General features: G+C 38.0%; 2 long non-coding RNA genes across 2 annotated transcripts; both read right to left on the reverse strand.

The window, feature by feature from the left end:
- Positions 1–6,519: 6,519 nt before the first annotated feature.
- Positions 6,520–9,919, reverse strand: LOC131022390 (uncharacterized). The gene is made up of 4 exons (XR_009101258.1): positions 9,438–9,919; positions 9,300–9,357; positions 7,485–7,547; positions 6,520–6,790 (listed from the first exon to the last, which is right to left on the reverse strand). It is a non-coding gene; the product is annotated as an uncharacterized LOC131022390 (long non-coding RNA).
- Positions 9,920–12,362: 2,443 nt separating this feature from the next.
- LOC131022391 (uncharacterized) lies at positions 12,363–15,889 on the reverse strand. The gene is made up of 4 exons (XR_009101259.1): positions 15,281–15,889; positions 15,143–15,200; positions 13,328–13,390; positions 12,363–12,633 (listed from the first exon to the last, which is right to left on the reverse strand). It is a non-coding gene; the product is annotated as an uncharacterized LOC131022391 (long non-coding RNA).
- Positions 15,890–18,188: the final 2,299 nt, after the last annotated feature.

Raw genomic sequence — 18,188 nt, forward strand, 5'->3', positions numbered from 1 at the left:
TAGATGAAGTTTTCTTCTTTTTGCGAATAATTATATTTTTGTTATAAACTAGAGAGAAACGAGAGAATAGAGAAGAGAATATGTATTAAGCGTATTCAATATGAGGGCCAAAGGCCTCTATTTATACAAGTAGGAAGCTAGGGTTTTAGGGAGGTTTCTTGGTCAACACACATAAGATATATCTTATAGATATATTTACAACACTTCCCCTTGATTGACCAATCCCTAAAACAAAAAAATGTTGCCTCATTAAAACCTTGCTAGGAAAACCAATGGGACAAAACCTAGTCGAAGGAAAAAGAGTACAACTGCTTCCCCTGAACTTGAAATCATTGAATATCTTTGAGTCGACGCATGCCGATCTCGTGTACCAACTTTTTGAATGTCGATGTTGGTAATGCCTTGGTGAATAAGTCCGCCAGATTTTTACTTGAGCGAATTTGTTGCACGTCGATATCGCCACCCTTTTGAAGGTCGTGTGTGTAGAAGAGCTTGGGAGAAATATGCTTGGTCCTATCTCCTTTGATGTATCCTTCCTTGAGTTGCGCGATGCAAACAACATTGTCTTCATATAAAATAGTTGGTTTGGCCTTTGATGAAGCTAACCCGCACGACTCTTGGATATGACTCGTCACATTTCTCAACCATACACATTCTCGACTTGTTTCGTGGATTGCAATGATTTCAGAATGATTTGAGGATGTTGCAGTCAAGGTTTGCTTCACATATTTCCATGATATATCAGTTCCACCACATGTGAAAACATATCTAATTTGTGACTTAGCTTCATGTGGACCGAATAAAAATCCTACATTCGAGTACCCCACTAGAGTTATCAGATTTTTCTTGATAATATAATTCAAGGTCAATGGTAGCCTTTAGATAATGTAGAATGTGTTTAACACCATTCCAATGTCTCAAAGTGGGTGCATAGCTAAATCTTGCTAGAAGATTGACAGAAAAAGCTATATCCAGTCTAGTATTATTAGCCAGATAAGTCAACGGTCCAATGCACTTAGATATGGTACTTCTGGACCAAGTATTGTTTCACCCTCTTCAATTGGTCGAAATGGATCTTTCTTAGTATCAAGAGATCTACGACCATTGGTGATGCTAATGAATGTGCATTATCCATGTAAAAGTGTTTTAACACTTTTTCTGTATATGTGGATTGATGGATAAACGTTCCTCCACGGATACGTTCCATTTGCAAACCAAGACAAAACTTTGTCTTTCCCAAATCTTTCATCTCAAATTCTTTCTTCAAATATTCAGCAGTTTTATTGAGCTCCTCAGGAGTCCCAATTAAATATAAATCATCAACATAAACTGCTATGATTGCAAATCCACTTTCGGTTTTCTTAATGAAAACACAAGGGCAGATATCATTATTCTTGTATCCTTCTTTCAAAATAATTTGAAGACGTTTAATCAATGATTCTGCTAAACCATTTTGAGTATGGACACAAGATACTAGATGTTCAATCTCAATTTCAATAGTTATACAATAGTTTTCAAAAATGCTTGAGACGTAAACTCACTAGCATTATCAAGACGAATTCTTTTAATTGAATTGTCTGTGAATTGAGCTCTTAATTTTATGATTTGAGCAAGTAGTCTAGCAAATGTTGCATTTCTAGTAGAAAGCAAGCATACATGTGACCATCTATAAAAGGCATCAATTAATATCATAAAATATCGAAAAGTTCCACAAGGTGGATGTATAGGTCCATAAATGTCTCCTTTAAGTCTTTCTAAGAAAGATGGAGATTCAGTATTATCCTTCGTATATGAAGGTCTAATGACTAACTTGCCTTGCGCACAAGCATCACATGACATTCATTTGTAGAAAGAACCTTTTGATTCTTATGTTGTGCCCATATGAATTATTGATTATTCAGCGCATTATAGTTGCTCCAGGATGTCCAAACCTATCATGCCAAAGCTTAAAGCTTTTGTGTCATTGAACTTCACGTTCATGACATGGTTTGTCTCAATTGCTTTTATGAATATATAATACATTCCAGAAGGTAGTGATGCTAATTTTTCTTTTGTCAGCTTATAGCTTGCAACAAAAGAATTTATGCAAAGATATTCATTTTTACCTTCCAAACAATTGTCTCGATGTGGTATCCATTATTACGGACATTCTTGAAACTTAGTAAGTTCTTTTTAAACTTACTAGAGTACAGGGCATTTTCAATATCTAATTTAGTATCATTTGGCAAAATGATACAAGCTCTTCCGGAGCCTTCAATGATGTTTGATGCACCTGATATTGTGTTAACATTATTCTCATCTAATGTCAACTTAAGGAAATACTTCTTCTTTTGAAGAATAATATGTGTATTTATTTACCAAGACAAATATCACAAGATTCCATATGATGTTAGTGTATAGATGTTCATGCCTTGTTAAAAACCTCTCCGTAAAAACCCATGGGAAAAATTCGGTAGAGGAAAATAGTACAAGACATATATTTACTCATATATTGCACTAGTTGTCTCGTTAAAAACCTTAACTAAGAAAACCTCGTAGGAAAAAACTTAGTAAGGGAAAAAGAGTACAACCATTCGGCCTTTAGGGTCGTTTGACCTTCAAGGTCTAATTTTCAAGAGCATGTAATATGGATTGCTCTTGAAGAGTATGTAATATTCTTCATGGAATATTGATTGTGCTACATCGGGAGCAACAATATGAATCAAATAGATAAAGATTCAAGGATATGTTATCCAAATATTTAATTTACTTGCTCTTAGAGCATGTAATATTCTTCAGGAATATTACTTGTGCTACTTTAATATCATCAATTTAAGATCTTGAATGTAATATTATTTAGGAATACTACGTGTGCTACTTTAATAGCATCAATTAATTTTCAAGATCATTTCAGAAAAATAGACCATATATAATGTGTCAAATCTCAAAATAAGAGCACAAAAATCACAGAATTTGACATGAAAATTGATAACAATAAACTTCACAATAAACAAATTGATTTGATTTATTTTAATGAATATCAATTCGTCATATTAGAGGAAATTATAAAAGTAGGAATTTGATAAAATTCTATCAATTCTCGACAAAAAGAACATTTATTGATCTCATCACCGAAGCATGTGAATAAATTGAATCCGAAAAAGGGGCCTCCAATATCTCCATTTTAAAGCATGGAAAACAACGATTAAAATGATCAAACAATTGAATCCCAAAGTTGAACTATCGAAATATTCATTTAAATATTGTATCAATCGAATCCAAAAGCTCTTAACAATATCAGAAATAAACGGACATAAATTTATTAGAATATAGGACAGTACTTAGAAATAGTCGAATTCAATAATGAATACTAATACTCCTATCATATTATGAATTACGCAATTATTATGTCGAAGCAATGGTACGAATTGAAATTCAATTAATTAATTAATTCTATTTACCTTGATTTGAGATTGATGTAGAATTCTGCTTCAAACATCTTCCATTGATACGTACAACGGCCATTGCTTTCCACGCCATTTTTGATGGAGTAAGTCGGAAGAAAGAAAAAACAATTGAATCAAAACACAAAAATAATTGCTAGAGTGTTGACTCCATCAGATTCACAAAATACAAATCATGCGACTTTTTTTTTTTTTTTTATGAAAATAGTTTTAGGATAAACCATAACACCAACAATAAAAGTAGAGCAATCGTGCTGATAACGTGTTATAAACTAGAGAGAAACGAGAGAATAGAGAAGAGAATATGTATTAAGCGTATTCAATATGAGGGCCAAATGCCTCTATTTATACAAGTAGGAAGCTAGGGTTTTATGGAGAGGTTTCTTGGTCAACACACATAAGATATATCTTATAGATATATTTACAACAATTTTGGCATTATGACTGAATACTGCTACGTCATAATCGGAAACTCGACTACAGATTTTTGGAAATGAATGCATAAACTTTGTTTCATTTTGTTCTAATTCGAAGTAGAGGGAACTAGGTTAGCAAAATTCAAATTATAGTTAATATCTCAATTATAAATATAAAGAGCCATGGATATAATCACCCCACGAATAAGTTCGCATAAATTTTGGGTATAATCACCAATTTTGCAAATGTGCTCCAAGCCTATCACCAATTTTTGCATCATGACTAATTTGTATGTCACTATTCCATTCACGCCAAATTTAAGCATCGATATTTTCTTATCTTTTAACGACTTTTCCCTTTTGGTTGGTCAGATTTATTGACTCCTCCTATGTTGTCATAATTTGTCTTATCCTCCGATTAAAGGCGGACGTAAAAAAATAGTTTCACAAAAAAAAATCAACTCTTTTTTTCCACAGGGAAATGCTAAAATAATCTAAAATTTTAAAAATATGAAATATAAAGTAAAGAAAATATTAAGGGAGTGTTGGTGCTCCCCTACCACCTCTGTGTCCACCACAAGACACAAACCACACCGAGAAATGGGAGTTTACTTATGGAGATTAATTTTGATAGATGAAAATAATAAGGTCAATTTCTTGCTTTTCTAAATTAATTGAAACTTTGAAATATTTGAAGACTCTTGATTATTTCTATCATTTAGACTAATTTTATTTTATTTATATCTTGGGTTAAGTACCAATTTTCCCCCAACATTGATACCCCTATCGCCTTTAACATCCTAACGTCAGGGTTGACGCAGTTTACTATATATCAACGTGTCAACGGCTGTCCAAGGCGGGGGGCGATTTGCTTCAGTTTTGACACATTAAGGTAGTAAACAGCGTCAACCCTTACGTTAGGGTATTAAAGGCGATAAGGGTGTCAACGTTGAGGGGGAAAGTGGTACTTAACCCTTATATCTTATAGATAGGATGAGATTGGAGAAATTATACTCTTATGATGCGTTTACTTTGCACGATTGATAAAATGCATGATTGAGTATTTTTATCTTCAAGACTATCATTTCTTCAATCTCATCCATTTAATGGAACAAGGATCAAGCAAAACTAACTTAAATGATAAAAATAATCAATGATTATGGGATATTCCAATTCTAATCCATCAAAATAAACAATGAATATAATTAATATTATTATTTTTATCCATCACGAATAATCCTCCAAAATAAATGTCCTCTCAAGAATAAATATGTTTAATTATGCATATAATTAATTATATAAAATAAACGCCCTTAAGAATATAATTTTAATTCCCTCAAAAAAGAATACAATTTTAATTGTTTTATTAGTCAAAAGTTTAGAGACGGTTTATATCATAACCGAATTAATATTGGGTGACATATTTGTATTTTCTGTTGACGTTTGGATTTGGCATATGTGTCACGATACAAATTTTGGCTATAAATTTCATTAAAGATGTTAAAATTGAACAGATGTGAGAAAATTGAGCATGCCACGTTATTAAAGAGATAGTTCCGTCCAAAAATAGGCTTTTCGAGATCCCCTGCGAGCCTTATGTTTAGTACTATAATGTTAGGCCAAGCTAGGCTGACATTTTTCAAATTTATGTGAGTATAATTTAGCCTAATGCGTCCAAAATTCAGGTTTTCGGTGATGGTTGTTGACCGCTCTAGGCCACACAGTAAATATTAGTAATAAAATTACCACCATGTATAAATTTAAAGAGTGAATTTTAAAAATGTTCCAACTGAAGTAATAAAAATAAAAATTACAATTCACTAAGATAAACAAATTTAAAATTAATTATACTTATCATTTTATTCTTAGGACAAAATACATAAAAACTTGAATTCGAATTTTTAAATTCAAATTTACAAATAAGATTATTATAAGTTGTGAATTCGAATTTTAAAACTTGAATTCATAATAAAAATATTCTTTATAGTGAATTATAGCTTTAAAACTCGAATTCATGATTAACTTATTCGAGTTGTAAATTTTAGTTTTAAAATTTAAATTCACAACTTAAATTCGTCACTATTTTAAAATTAGTTGTGAATTCAAAAATATTATGAAAATACAAACATCACAAAACTCTCGATTCAAATAAAAATAATTTCTCAACTTACCTTTGCTTTGGTAAAATTACCAATACACTGATGATTTTTGTAAGGATCACAACCAATATATATTTGAGTTGTAAATTATAATTTTAAAACTCGAATTCATAACTAAGATAACTAATTATGAATTCGAGATTTAGAACTCGAATTCATAACCAACACTAATGATTCAGTTGTGAATTCATTGAATTGGTTGAGAATTTAAGAACATTAACCATACAAACTCATCTCGGTCCACATCAATTTGACAACACGCAATATCAAATATTTGATTAAATCTACATTAATTTCTCCACAAATCAAACAACTCTTCCACCATTGTCGTCGTCCTCACCACATCATCATCTATATTCATCAATATTAGTGTCACGACCGGCCTTAATTAGGGATAATTAAGTCGGGAAACCATGACTGGGGAAGGGAAATTACGAAGCGGGTTTAGAAAGAGGTGCATAAAAGAATACTCAAAGAGCTTGAATACGTGTGAAATATTCCTTAAAAAGGAAAAAGGCATAGTTCGCATAAAAAGGGTACTCAAAGAACTTGTATACGCATTATATTCCTTAAAAGGAAAAAGGCATCGTTAGGGGCTTGGCTAAAACATTATCAGAGTTTGCAACGGAAGGCGTAACTGAAATAATCAGTGTTTACAGCGGAATGCATAACTGAGATACATGTATGAAGACATGTATCCTTTCTGAGCCTACTTTAAGTTCGACAAAAACTCCACTCAGCAACAACACTTCATCGCCCATCACAGCTCAACCTGCACAAACATAAACATCGAAGGGCTAAGTACAAGAGTACTTAGTGGGCAGTTGCCAAGCATATAACATAACATCAACAACAAAACACAACATCGCATAAGAGGCATAAGTTTCTTTCAAATCCTTTGCTCATTAAACATTTCCAAATTCATAAACAGCATGAGCGCATTCTTCATCATTAACAATCATAAACACGCATCGTGTCGTGGAGAAGGCCTTCCCCAACGAACACGGGCATCGCGCCGTGAAGGGGGCCTCCCTCAGCGGTCACGGCATCGTACTATTGAGGGAGGCCTCCCCCAATAGACGCTGTAACACTGGCATACTGGCATACTGGCATCGCGCCGCGAGAGAGGCCTCTCTCAGCGGACACGGGCATCGCGCCGTGAAGAAGGCCCTCCTCAACGGACACGGCATCGTACTATTGAGGGAGGCCTCCCCCAACAGACGCAAGCATCAAACATAAGCATAAACTTATCAGCGTAAAGCATTCAAGCGTAAATAAGTGTAATCAAGCGTAAATTACATAGGGCGTAAATAGTATAAACAGCATAGCGTAAATCATTTAACGTGCAGCATAATAAAGCTTAACTCATTTAAGCGTAATAAAGCATACCATACTTGAAGATCCAATTTGCATTTTAAAGCATAACATTTGCATAGCATTTTATTTACGCGTAAGGAATTGCCCACCTGATAGCAAAGTTTTGCTAAGGTACTCTAACTCCTTGTGTAGTTCTTACTCTCGCGCTTGACCTTAATCACGAGAATATAAAATAAGACATTGCCTCGAGGAAAATTCTCAATTAATGAGAAAGCGTAATTTAACTATGCATGAATCTTGTATGCATGAACTAGCATTTTCGAACGATATTCGGGGCATCCTACTATTTATCCTCGTTAATAGATTTAACTAACTTCCGTCCAACGCGGTCGAATAGAGCTGTGATTCTTCCTTTCCCATCGGAATATTCAAATTGTAAAATAGATCTCGCATTTGTACTCGATTGAAAAATGACTAACTCGGCTTTAAACGAGGTGTGACCTTGTAGAAATTATCGGGCTTTTCGATAGAAACATCATTACTAGCGTAACCTCAAATAATTAATAGGCTCAAAAGAGAGTAGTCAATTAATTAAATAAACCAGCGGCTTTAAAGAAATAAATGATAATAGCTCGTTTTAAAGTCCGAAGTCCAAAAACATTAATTAATAAACTGGGCGGCTCATTACTGAATACGAATCGGCTCACCCACTGATAAATAATTGGGCTCCATCAAAAATTGATACTGCTAGGCTTAGCTCAAAGGAGTAACTTCAGCTCAAGCTTTAAAAGAATTAAAGCCCAACTTAAAAAGTCTTCGACCCAAAATAATTAAAATAGGGGTCCAATTAATAATTAATGTGGACTGAAAAGAATTAATCTTAGCCCAAAAAGGCAATTTAATCGGCCCAAATGATGAATTAAACTGGCCCAACGAAATATAAATGGGACTAGAATAATAGCCCATCATAAAGTATGCATCAGCCCAACTCCTTAATTAAATCGAGCCCAATAGAAATAATGAGAAGGGCCAATTAAATAAAAGACTGGCCCAACAACTTAAGCCCATTCACTCTTTCCTTCTACATTTTCGGCCCAATAGCCAAATAAAATGGCAAGCCCAAACAAATTTAGCCCAACACTTCCTTATTTCCTCCATTCGGTCCTTCTCTCTCGCACGCCTCTCTCTTTTCTAAAGGAGCCGCTTGCTCTCTCTTTTCTCAAAGAAACACACACACAGACGCATATCTCCCATCTCACGCGATCTGCCGCCGCCGCCTAAGACCCGCGAAGGGTCCGGCGAGCCAGTCGGTCGTCGCCACAGTTCTTCCCGACGCCTCTCATCGTCTCTCAATTTAGATACTCTCTTCGGTCCTCTCCCTATCTCTCCCTCTCGATCCGGCCTCAGCCGAGGCGGGTGCCACCGCTGTCACGCCCTTGTCTCGAATCTGGCGAGTCAGCCGGCGATGGTCGTACACGCCTCTCCTCTCGTCTCAACCATGAAAGGGAAGCAAAGCCCTAACTTTTTCCCTGAAGTTCAAACTGATTTTCTCCCTTAATAATCGATCGATTTCTGCTGCTCAAAACCGGTCTGCGTCGTTGCTGCTACGTTCCTCCCGGCGGCAGGTGAAGGCCCGCTGATCCGCTGCTGTCCTTGGATCGTTGCTGCTGTTTGGGGTCCCGATGAGGTTGGGCGAGTTCGCCCTGTTCCGACCATCGTCGTCGTCATCGGGCAGTCAGCCCTTTCTCTCAAAGCTAAGTCTTTTTCTTACTCAATTATCTCGGTTCATGTTCAGTTGGTAATGGTCTGGGAAAAACTCTCATAGTTTGTTGTTCTAGAGTGCAGCCTGTTTGTGAAGTTTATACTTTCTATTGTACGAAATATCTAGGCTATTTGATGTAGATGAACTGTGATATGCTAGATATGGATGCAAACTGAATTGAATATTTGGGATATCAAATTACCTTGAGTATTTTGTGTTGGTAGCTGCTGTTGTTGATAATGAATTCAATGGGGAAGGAACTGAAATTGCAAATATTGTTTCCTCAACAAATGCAGAAAGAACCAAGTATGGAATGAAGAAAACTTAGGCCAAGACTTACCTCTCGATACTTGGCAGTTGGCAGCAGGAATTAACTTCTCTTCATCTCCCTTTCTGGTGCTTAGTGTATGAGAGAAGGAATGAATGGAGGTGAATGGAGGAAGGTTGCTGCTGAATTGTTTGCTTGAAGAAGTGTTGGCTAGTAGCCTTCAAGAATCGAAGATGGTGGGGAGAATGTAGTGGAGGAAAGCAAAAGGTGGTGGGCAAAGGATTGTAGTGCACACTTTTCCTTTTCTTTTATCTTGCTTTGCAACATTTTGTTTTTTTAAAACTCTCTCTTTCGTGGTGGAACGTTGGTGCCAATTGAGTGGAGTTGGTGGTGATTATATAATTAGATAGTGGAGTTGGCCCAATCTAGAGATGATTTGAGAGTTGAATGTATGATCTTCTGGTGCAATCAATGACTAAAGTCGTTCCACAATAAAATAAAATTCTAGCAAATGTGAAAATCAAAAGGCTACTCTTCCAAGTAGCGGAAATGGCTGATGGATAACGGCGGTGGTAATAATGCGTGTATAGTGTGATGTCCTAATTGTAAATAATAATAAATCTTCGTGTCTTGGTTACTCAGTGCATCTGCTATTTAATCGCGTGTTTGCAATCAAATACTGGCTTCTGCTCATTATTCGTGTATAAATTAAATACGTAGATTTAATCTGCGTTGCAGTCGGAATAATTCTCGACTTCAAGTAGCACTAATAAAATATAACTGCTTCTGTTTTTTGATTAATAAATAACATGACTTTGCTAAGTCAGTTATAAATTGGAAATAATAATTATTGAATAGCATAATAATCCTCGTCGCGTTTTTCTCATACGTTAAAAAAATAAAGCTAAAATAATAACTCTGTTTCTAAAAAAATCAAGACCATAAACTGGATTTATTATATATATAAAAGAGCGGGTCACTACATACTACCCCTCTTAACAAAAATTTCGTCCCGAAATTTGCATATCTCTGCTAAACAGTTCGGGGTATTTTTCCTTCATCTTGTCTTTAAGTTCCTGTGTAGCTTCTCTTGTCTGCGGTGTGTCCATAAGATTTTCACTGATGTGATTGAGGCTGATTTCGCAAGTGTCCACGTATTGCTGGCAAAGGGGTGCGGGTGTTTCCAATTGCTGAACCTCGTTGTCTGATGGGGCATTGCGTGGAGTAGTGACCTTTTTGGCCACAATTGTAACAACCGTTAGTTCCAGCTCGACAAACACCCCTATGCATCTTACCACAATTTGGGCAAGGTGAAATTCCTCTCTGACTTTGGCTACCCCCAGTTGACTCGAGGTTAATCTGTGCCTCGTGCCTTGGTTGAATAAACTATTCGGCCCGTTCCTTTTCTTGTCGCACTTTCTTACTAGTCTGATTGATATTGTCTTCGTTATTGTCCCACTTGCGCTTCCTTTTGAGAGTATGTGAGACTGCTGGGGGATCGTTTGGCGTCGAGATAAACGGTGGGGCCGACTTGTCTAACGGCATCGCAGCTTCAATGTCAAGTGCCCTGTTCAAAGACTCCGTGTATGAGAGTCCTCCGTGGCTTGCTAGAGCCATTTAAATTTCGTACCGCAGTCCGGCACAAAATTTCTCTGCCATCTTCTCCTCTGTGTCCACTTGTTGTGGAGCAAACCTCGACAGGTTGCAGAATTCCTTGTCGTATTCAACCACATTTTTCTTTCCTTGCTTCAACTCGTAGAACTCAGCTTCTTTCTTCTTCCTATAGCTTTTTGGAATATATTTATCATATAATCCTGTCTTAAAATCTTTCCAAGTATAACTTGCCCATTGTTCAGGTGTCAGAATTTTTCGACGTGCTTCCCACCAGAAGTCAGCTGATCCTGTTAGCTGGAATGAGACGCAAGATAGGCGCTCCTCATCAGTACAACGTAGAAAGTTGAAGATGCGTTCCATTGCACGCACCCAAATCTCAGCTTCAGCTGGTTCACTCGTTCCGTCAAACGTAGGTGGGTTTTGCCTTAAAAAGAGTTCTTCGACTCTCCTAGTTGGGGGCGGAGGGGATGGGTTATGTCCTCGAGCATCTTGTGGTTCTTCGGGTACAGCGTTACGGTTTCTGCGATTGTTATTGTTTCTCGCAGGGCGTCCTATCTTAGGCGGCATTCTGATAGCAGGGATGTGTCAATTAGTACACTCTAGCATAATCTAATACAAGCCTCTAAAGAATTCTTGTACAGGTTAACTTATTCTAACTTGTAAACAAGTCATAACTCCAATGACAACATTGATGTAGTAAGCTTTAAGGGTCCTTAGCATCTCATATCCATGAGTCATAACAATCCTTAAGCATATAATATCTCATCATCTAAATTGGATACTTAAGCATAAGTCATGGAGATTCATAGCGGCTATAAAATCATGAGCTTAAGAATTATTCTATACGTATCACTTATCTTGCTGCCTTCACTATAGCCACCAAAAGATACAATCTAATTTCTTCTATGTTTGCTTCTATGTTCTGTCGTAGTGGTGATCTCATATCTTAATAGCTCTATGTTCATAGGGATTCATTCCATAGGCATACTTAATCGTACTTGCGTAAATCATTTCATTCAATAACAACATAACAAAGCTATTGACAGTTTCTCACTTTGTTATTACGATAATTCTCACTTTTCGTAAACATTAACTTAAAACTTGGAAGAGCTTACCATTCTGCTTCGTTGAGTGTGATGCGATGAAGTGCTGAGCTTTGTCGATTGAACTCTAGACACTTTAGTGATCCATTCTAAGTTTGGCTTAAATAAACTCTTAGGCTCAGAGCAAACGAACTGCTCTGATACCACTCTGTCACGACCGGCCTTAATTAGGGATAATTAAGTCGGGAAACCATGACTGGGGAAGGGAAATTACGAAGCGGGTTTAGAAAGGGGTGCATAAAAGAATACTCAAAGAGCTTGAATACGTGTGAAATATTCCTTAAAAAGGAAAAAGGCATAGTTCGCATAAAAAGGGTACTCAAAGAACTTGTATACGCATTATATTCCTTAAAAGGAAAAAGGCATCGTTAGGGGCTTGGCTAAAACATTATCAGAGTTTGCAACGGAAGGCGTAACTGAAATAATCAGTGTTTACAGCGGAATGCATAACTGAGATACATGTATGAAGACATGTATCCTTTCTGAGCCTACTTTAAGTTCGACAAAAACTCCACTCAGCAACAACACTTCATCGCCCATCACAGCTCAACCTGCACAAACATAAACATCGAAGGGCTAAGTACAAGAGTACTTAGTGGGCAGTTGCCAAGCATATAACATAACATCAACAACAAAACACAACATCGCATAAGAGGCATAAGTTTCTTTCAAATCCTTTGCTCATTAAACATTTCCAAATTCATAAACAGCATGAGCGCATTCTTCATCATTAACAATCATAAACACGCATCGTGTCGTGGAGAAGGCCTTCCCCAACGAACACGGGCATCGCGCCGTGAAGGGGGCCTCCCTCAGCGGTCACGGCATCGTACTATTGAGGGAGGCCTCCCCCAATAGACGCTGTAACACTGGCATACTGGCATACTGGCATCGCGCCGCGAGAGAGGCCTCTCTCAGCGGACACGGGCATCGCGCCGTGAAGAAGGCCCTCCTCAACGGACACGGCATCGTACTATTGAGGGAGGCCTCCCCCAACAGACGCAAGCATCAAACATAAGCATAAACTTATCAGCGTAAAGCATTCAAGCGTAAATAAGTGTAATCAAGCGTAAATTACATAGGGCGTAAATAGTATAAACAGCATAGCGTAAATCATTTAACGTGCAGCATAATAAAGCTTAACTCATTTAAGCGTAATAAAGCATACCATACTTGAAGATCCAATTTGCATTTTAAAGCATAACATTTGCATAGCATTTTATTTACGCGTAAGGAATTGCCCACCTGATAGCAAAGTTTTGCTAAGGTACTCTAACTCCTTGTGTAGTTCTTACTCTCGCGCTTGACCTTAATCACGAGAATATAAAATAAGACATTGCCTCGAGGAAAATTCTCAATTAATGAGAAAGCGTAATTTAACTATGCATGAATCTTGTATGCATGAACTAGCATTTTCGAACGATATTCGGGGCATCCTACTATTTATCCTCGTTAATAGATTTAACTAACTTCCGTCCAACGCGGTCGAATAGAGCTGTGATTCTTCCTTTCCCATCGGAATATTCAAATTGTAAAATAGATCTCGCATTTGTACTCGATTGAAAAATGACTAACTCGGCTTTAAACGAGGTGTGACCTTGTAGAAATTATCGGGCTTTTCGATAGAAACATCATTACTAGCGTAACCTCAAATAATTAATAGGCTCAAAAGAGAGTAGTCAATTAATTAAATAAACCAGCGGCTTTAAAGAAATAAATGATAATAGCTCGTTTTAAAGTCCGAAGTCCAAAAACATTAATTAATAAACTGGGCGGCTCATTACTGAATACGAATCGGCTCACCCACTGATAAATAATTGGGCTCCATCAAAAATTGATACTGCTAGGCTTAGCTCAAAGGAGTAACTTCAGCTCAAGCTTTAAAAGAATTAAAGCCCAACTTAAAAAGTCTTCGACCCAAAATAATTAAAATAGGGGTCCAATTAATAATTAATGTGGACTGAAAAGAATTAATCTTAGCCCAAAAAGGCAATTTAATCGGCCCAAATGATGAATTAAACTGGCCCAACGAAATATAAATGGGACTAGAATAATAGCCCATCATAAAGTATGCATCAGCCCAACTCCTTAATTAAATCGAGCCCAATAGAAATAATGAGAAGGGCCAATTAAATAAAAGACTGGCCCAACAACTTAAGCCCATTCACTCTTTCCTTCTACATTTTCGGCTCAATAGCCAAATAAAATGGCAAGCCCAAACAAATTTAGCCCAACACTTCCTTATTTCCTCCATTCGGTCCTTCTCTCTCGCACGCCTCTCTCTTTTCTAAAGGAGCCGCTTGCTCTCTCTTTTCTCAAAGAAACACACACACAGACGCATATCTCCCATCTCACGCGATCTGCCGCCGCCGCCTAAGACCCGCGAAGGGTCCGGCGAGCCAGTCGGTCGTCGCCACAGTTCTTCCCGACGCCTCTCATCGTCTCTCAATTTAGATACTCTCTTCGGTCCTCTCCCTATCTCTCCCTCTCGATCCGGCCTCAGCCGAGGCGGGTGCCACCGCTGTCACGCCCTTGTCTCGAATCTGGCGAGTCAGCCGGCGATGGTCGTACACGCCTCTCCTCTCGTCTCAACCATGAAAGGGAAGCAAAGCCCTAACTTTTTCCCTGAAGTTCAAACTGATTTTCTCCCTTAATAATCGATCGATTTCTGCTGCTCAAAACCGGTCTGCGTCGTTGCTGCTACGTTCCTCCCGGCGGCAGGTGAAGGCCCGCTGATCCGCTGCTGTCCTTGGATCGTTGCTGCTGTTTGGGGTCCCGATGAGGTTGGGCGAGTTCGCCCTGTTCCGACCATCGTCGTCGTCATCGGGCAGTCAGCCCTTTCTCTCAAAGCTAAGTCTTTTTCTTACTCAATTATCTCGGTTCATGTTCAGTTGGTAATGGTCTGGGAAAAACTCTCATAGTTTGTTGTTCTAGAGTGCAGCCTGTTTGTGAAGTTTATACTTTCTATTGTACGAAATATCTAGGCTATTTGATGTAGATGAACTGTGATATGCTAGATATGGATGCAAACTGAATTGAATATTTGGGATATCAAATTACCTTGAGTATTTTGTGTTGGTAGCTGCTGTTGTTGATAATGAATTCAATGGGGAAGGAACTGAAATTGCAAATATTGTTTCCTCAACAAATGCAGAAAGAACCAAGTATGGAATGAAGAAAACTTAGGCCAAGACTTACCTCTCGATACTTGGCAGTTGGCAGCAGGAATTAACTTCTCTTCATCTCCCTTTCTGGTGCTTAGTGTATGAGAGAAGGAATGAATGGAGGTGAATGGAGGAAGGTTGCTGCTGAATTGTTTGCTTGAAGAAGTGTTGGCTAGTAGCCTTCAAGAATCGAAGATGGTGGGGAGAATGTAGTGGAGGAAAGCAAAAGGTGGTGGGCAAAGGATTGTAGTGCACACTTTTCCTTTTCTTTTATCTTGCTTTGCAACATTTTGTTTTTTTAAAACTCTCTCTTTCGTGGTGGAACGTTGGTGCCAATTGAGTGGAGTTGGTGGTGATTATATAATTAGATAGTGGAGTTGGCCCAATCTAGAGATGATTTGAGAGTTGAATGTATGATCTTCTGGTGCAATCAATGACTAAAGTCGTTCCACAATAAAATAAAATTCTAGCAAATGTGAAAATCAAAAGGCTACTCTTCCAAGTAGCGGAAATGGCTGATGGAAAACGGCGGTGGTAATAATGCGTGTATAGTGTGATGTCCTAATTGTAAATAATAATAAATCTTCGTGTCTTGGTTACTCAGTGCATCTGCTATTTAATCGCGTGTTTGCAATCAAATACTGGCTTCTGCTCATTATTCGTGTATAAATTAAATACGTAGATTTAATCTGCGTTGCAGTCGGAATAATTCTCGACTTCAAGTAGCACTAATAAAATATAACTGCTTCTGTTTTTTGATTAATAAATAACATGACTTTGCTAAGTCAGTTATAAATTGAAAATAATAATTATTGAATAGCATAATAATCCTCGTCGCGTTTTTCTCATACGTTAAAAAAATAAAGCTAAAATAATAACTCTGTTTCTAAAAAAATCAAGACCATAAACTGGATTTATTATATATATAAAAGAGCGGGTCACTACAATTAGATTCTCGTCAATGCGGATTTTGCCGATCAAGAAAAAAAAGGACTATTTTTTCGATGGCACCTTGAGAAAAAAACGGCTACACCGAGTGGTTGGAAAATCATGATCTGGTGGATCCGAGCAGCGTAGCGAAAAACGCGGTGCAGTGACGGACACACCTACTGCCGGAGAGAGAGAGAGAGAGAGAGAGAGAGAGAGAGAGAGAGAGAGAGAGAGAGAGAGAGAGAGTATTAAAAAATTAATGGTAGGAATAACATCGTCTTTTTACATAAAAATTGATTAATTTTTAATTTTTTTAGTGAGTATTTTTTATTTTTGTTATATAAAAATAGATATATTAATATATTTACTCTAAATTAAATATGAGTATGTATATTGTCTTGTGTATTGTAACCCGTGAAATTGCCTCATACCATTTTTTGCATAATTATTTGGTAAAAGCATGTAAAAGTTCAGAAAAATTTACTCATTTTCGTTCATCAAATACATCTCTATAATCTATTTCAATCAAAAAACTTATTCATTCTATATTTTTAATATTTCCTCACACACAACTACTGAAAATCTTTAATATTATCCCTTATTTATCAATATTATCATTAATCAACCTATTATTCAACCAAATTAATTAATTAATTTAAAACTACAACAAAAGTGAGACCTCTATTCCATCCACACAACCACTTAATTAGAGCATCCGCATTGGGGGTTCCTTGATAGCCTACTTGATAGTGTTTGTGTTATTGAGTAGGTAGTGCTGTATTGGGGTTCCTTGATAGCCTACTTGATAATATTAGTTTTGATTTTATGTTTTTCATTTAAATTTTATTGCATAATTTAAATAGCATATTTTTGTAATAGTTAAATACTGGATTAAACATAAATTTTAAATTACTTAAAACATTAAAAAAAATACATAAAAATTTTAAAACACCTAAAAAAAATACATAAAAATTTAAAAAACCTAAAACATCATTAAAATCACATTCCTTGATAGCCTAGGATAGACCACGACGCCTGAGCACGTCGGCGACCATGGACGCGTGCAATGCACGTTGTGCGTCCGTCATGTGCGTCGTATCCGTGTTCAGGAGCTGCATATCGAGCTCCCTCTCCCGGATATCGTTCCTCCGCTGGTACTGGGCGATGAATGCCCTCATCTGCTCGTCGGTCCTCTCCAACCTCTCCACTATTTCTGGTGGAGGATCCGAGCTCGTATGCGACGCTGCTGCCTTCCCTTTCCCTTTCGCCGCCGCCTTCGCTGCCTTGTTGCCAATGGGCCGGGCAGAAGAGATCTCCTCGCCCGACGCCGAGGTGGTGAAGCCGCCCTCTTCCGTAGTCTTTTTCCTCTTGGAGGCATGCACGTCTCCAAGGAGGTACATCGACTTGAACTTGGGATTGTTCCGGAGAACTCTCCACGCGTTCCAGAAATTGAAGGAGGTCCTGTGTGGGCTTCGAGCCTTGAATAGGGTTTGGGCCTTTTCACGAATCATATCATCCGAATGACCGGACGGCCAATTGTTGCGCGTCTCCACCCAAACAGCTTCCCAGAGACGTACATCCGCGCTCACCCGGGACCAGTGGCCTTGAAGTTGCTTGATCTTAAGGTCGACGCCGAGGATGGGGTTCACACGTTCGCGGATCCGGCCCCAATATGCCTCTCCCTTCTGATCCGTCCCACGGATCGAGTCGTTGGTCTCCTCCGCCCAAATTTGGACGATGAGATCCGTATGCTCGGGAGCATACGTATGACGGTACCTAGCGGCCTTGTCGTGCTTGATTTTGGTGGCCATTTCCTTCCTTCGGCCGCCTTTCTTTGGTGGGGAGACACTCTGCTGAGCACTGACCGGTTCCTCCTCGGGCGGGCTCTCCTCCAAGTTGATTCCTCCCATATCAGGATGATAATCGGAGGAGAGATCGGGGCACCAATTTGGATCGTAGAAAGGGTTGTGTGGATCCATGACGGAGAAAATTGTAGGAGAAGAAGAGGTATG

The sequence above is a fragment of the Salvia miltiorrhiza genome, chromosome 4, assembly GCF_028751815.1.
Source record: "Salvia miltiorrhiza cultivar Shanhuang (shh) chromosome 4, IMPLAD_Smil_shh, whole genome shotgun sequence".
NCBI lineage: Eukaryota > Viridiplantae > Streptophyta > Magnoliopsida > Lamiales > Lamiaceae > Salvia > Salvia miltiorrhiza.